The following is a 4,207-nucleotide window of genomic DNA, read 5'->3' as shown; positions in this document are numbered from 1 at the left end:
GTATAGTTTTCATAGTCTACAGACTGTAGTCATGTGGCCTGTTAAGTGACTGAAGAACAGTTTCAGAGTGGCTTTGTTTCCCACAAAACACTTAGACACGCAGCCGTGATACCTTTCACATAATGTTACACAGGGAACATCCTGTCTTCAAGGTATTTATGATAATATCATTTTTTTCCCCTTTTGCAGGGTCTTGAGGAAATGCCTCCGAAGGTTTGTGGGGCCACAAATTCCCCATCCACAACCGAAGATATTGAAGAGGTATGTCTTCATAAATCTAGATTTTCATTAAAATCTTGCATTGATTGTCTATATCTTACAAAATTATCCAGTGATGTTTAAAGCAAAGTTTTCCTCATGCTTTTTGTCAACAGTAGGATGGTTTCTTTTATTCAGATCTCAAATATCGTGTCTAGTGGTACATTCCCAGTACCTGTCTATTTATTGTGCTTTTCCTCCGTTCTTTATCTGCTACAGATGACGACTGAGAGCAACCAGATCCAGACGGCTGCGAGCGACCCAAATCAGATGAGTCCATTGCTTGGTCCACTCAACAAAATTGTAAAGGTAAATTAAATCCAATGTACTGCTTAATGATGTTACTTGTGGCAAAATATTAAAACTGCCAACATGTTTCATTGGTGCTGTGTTGTGTGTGTGTGTGCGTGCAGTTGCCTGAGTGTTATATGGTTTATATGGACATTGGTATGTAAGGGCGTTCTCTTAACATGCTTTTCAAAGCTTAAGTCAGTATAATATCTGAGTGTATGTGTGTCGAACAGCGAACCGCCCGAATATGACTTGGGAGGTCCATACAGTTTATAGGGTCCTGTGTCCAGGTGGGGTTGGTGGTGGCATCACTTTGGTTTTTAAGAATACTTGGACCACCTGCATTTGATCTGTATGCTAGTTTAATGTGTATGGTAAGCTGTTTAGTTACATCTCATGAATGGGGACCCAGTCACTAGTAATAAATGGAATTCATGACAAGATCTCATTTAAAATCAATCCTAGCAAATCTAAGAACTCCAAAGGCATGAAGTCACTCAGTGAAAAAGCTTACAGCCACTGCTTCCAGGTAGAGTGTGATCATTCTAGCAAGTGGGTTGGCAGTAAACAATGAAGTAATCAAGTGCTGAATTCATCAGTCGGCATTAACTTAGAAGGGTATAGTTTTCATAGTCTACAGACTGTAGTCATGTGGCCTGTTAAGTGACTGAAGAACAGTTTCAGAGTGGCTTTGTTTCCCACAAAACACTTAGACACGCAGCCGTGATACCTTTCACATAATGTTACACAGGGAACATCCTGTCTTCAAGGTATTTATGATAATATCATTTTTTTCCCCTTTTGCAGGGTCTTGAGGAAATGCCTCCGAAGGTTTGTGGGGCCACAAATTCCCCATCCACAACCGAAGATATTGAAGAGGTATGTCTTCATAAATCTAGATTTTCATTAAAATCTTGCATTGATTGTCTATATCTTACAAAATTATCCAGTGATGTTTAAAGCAAAGTTTTCCTCATGCTTTTTGTCAACAGTAGGATGGTTTCTTTTATTCAGATCTCAAATATCGTGTCTAGTGGTACATTCCCAGTACCTGTCTATTTATTGTGCTTTTCCTCCGTTCTTTATCTGCTACAGATGACGACTGAGAGCAACCAGATCCAAACGGCTGCGAGCGACCCAAATCAGATGAGTCCATTGCTTGGTCCACTCAACAAAATTGTAAAGGTAAATTAAATCCAATGTACTGCTTAATGATGTTACTTGTGGCAAAATATTAAAACTGCCAACATGTTTCATTGGTGCTGTGTGTGTGTGTGTGTGTGCGTGCAGTTGCCTGAGTGTTATATGGTTTATATGGACATTGGTATGTAAGGGCGTTCTCTTAACATGCTTTTCAAAGCTTAAGTCAGTATAATATCTGAGTGTATGTGTGTCGAACAGTGAACCGCCCGAATATGACTTGGGAGGTCCATACAGTTTATAGGGTCCTGTGTCCAGGTGGGGTTGGTGGTGGCATCACTTTGGTTTTTAAGAATACTTGGACCACCTGCATTTGATCTGTATGCTAGTTTAATGTGTATGGTAAGCTGTTTAGTTACATCTCATGAATGGGGACCCAGTCACTAGTAATAAATGGAATTCATGACAAGATCTCATTTAAAATCAATCCTAGCAAATCTAAGAACTCCAAAGGCATGAAGTCACTCAGTGAAAAAGCTTACAGCCACTGCTTCCAGGTAGAGTGTGATCATTCTAGCAAGTGGGTTGGCAGTAAACAATGAAGTAATCAAGTGCTGAATTCATCAGTCGGCATTAACTTAGAAGGGTATAGTTTTCATAGTCTACAGACTGTAGTCATGTGGCCTGTTAAGTGACTGAAGAACAGTTTCAGAGTGGCTTTGTTTCCCACAAAACACTTAGACACGCAGCCGTGATACCTTTCACATAATGTTACACAGGGAACATCCTGTCTTCAAGGTATTTATGATAATATCATTTTTTTCCCCTTTTGCAGGGTCTTGAGGAAATGCCTCCGAAGGTTTGTGGGGCCACAAATTCCCCATCCACAACCGAAGATATTGAAGAGGTATGTCTTCATAAATCTAGATTTTCATTAAAATCTTGCATTGATTGTCTATATCTTACAAAATTATCCAGTGATGTTTAAAGCAAAGTTTTCCTCATGCTTTTTGTCAACAGTAGGATGGTTTCTTTTATTCAGATCTCAAATATCGTGTCTAGTGGTACATTCCCAGTACCTGTCTATTTGTTGTGCTTTTCCTCCGTTCTTTATCTGCTACAGATGACGACTGAGAGCAACCAGATCCAGACGGCTGCGAGCGACCCAAATCAGATGAGTCCATTGCTTGGTCCACTCAACAAAATTGTAAAGGTAAATTAAATCCAATGTACTGCTTAATGATGTTACTTGTGGCAAAATATTAAAACTGCCAACATGTTTCATTGGTGCTGTGTGTGTGTGTGTGTGTGCGTGCAGTTGCCTGAGTGTTATATGGTTTATATGGACATTGGTATGTAAGGGCGTTCTCTTAACATGCTTTTCAAAGCTTAAGTCAGTATAATATCTGAGTGTATGTGTGTCGAACAGTGAACCGCCCGAATATGACTTGGGAGGTCCATACAGTTTATAGGGTCCTGTGTCCAGGTGGGGTTGGTGGTGGCATCACTTTGGTTTTTAAGAATACTTGGACCACCTGCATTTGATCTGTATGCTAGTTTAATGTGTATGGTAAGCTGTTTAGTTACATCTCATGAATGGGGACCCAGTCACTAGTAATAAATGGAATTCATGACAAGATCTCATTTAAAATCAATCCTAGCAAATCTAAGAACTCCAAAGGCATGAAGTCACTCAGAGAAAAAGCTTAAAGCCACTGCTTCCAGGTAGAGTGTGATCATTCTAGCAGTGGACAATAAAATTATGACCTCCAGTTAGGTGGTGAGTGATAATTGTAGTTTTTAGGAATAATTGTATTCATTTCTATAGCTTAATAAAGACAACTTTTCAAGTGTTTCAGGTCTTTTATCATTTCTGTTCAACTGTTTTACACATGTAGGCCTAAAACATATGTAGACATTTCAGTCATGGTTTAGTTTTTTTGGATTTTGTAGGAATAAACAATAGATTAAAACCATGAATCGCCCCCAGCCTTGAAAAAAAAAAAAAAAATTAGATTCTCTTTTTTGCCCATATCACCCGGCCCCACCCCAGTAATCTAAACCATTTACAGTATTTGGGAATGAAAACTCCGCAAAATGATTCGAATTATTTGCACACTGTCTGGTTTCATCTTGACCTGCTGCATTGTGTCTGTTTAAAATGGTATGCCATTCATGATTGCAGCACTTTGCAAAGTACAATAGGTGAGCATTCATAAGTAGAACCTAGTATCTTTAATCCTGACTCCTGTTTTTCAGACTTTTGCAATGAGCGTAATTATTTTTTTCCATCTCCCAATCTCCAGAATACTGGAAGACATTCTTCAGAGAACTTAAGCTGACTTGCCACACTAGAAAAGTTTTTTGTTTTTTCTGGTTTAAACAACATCTAAAAGGAAACCGACCAATAGGCACAGAACACTGTGATAATTTTTAACATGTTTTCTCTTGTTCTCTATTTTAGATGACCACTGAGAATAACCAGAATCAGTTCACCAGTCCAAGTCAAATGGATCCA

The 4,207-nt window shown here is 39.0% G+C and overlaps 1 long non-coding RNA gene across 1 annotated transcript; it reads left to right on the top strand.

Moving 5' to 3' along the window:
• The first annotated feature begins 1,683 nt into the window (after positions 1-1,683).
• LOC118789778 lies at positions 1,684-2,886 on the top strand. Its single transcript, XR_005005479.1, has 3 exons — positions 1,684-1,734; positions 2,525-2,596; positions 2,813-2,886. It is a non-coding gene; the product is annotated as an uncharacterized LOC118789778 (long non-coding RNA).
• Positions 2,887-4,207: the final 1,321 nt, after the last annotated feature.

Source organism: Megalops cyprinoides, chromosome 15 (assembly GCF_013368585.1).
Source record: "Megalops cyprinoides isolate fMegCyp1 chromosome 15, fMegCyp1.pri, whole genome shotgun sequence".
Lineage (NCBI taxonomy): Eukaryota > Metazoa > Chordata > Actinopteri > Elopiformes > Megalopidae > Megalops > Megalops cyprinoides.
This window is presented reverse-complemented; position numbering and strand designations above follow the sequence as displayed.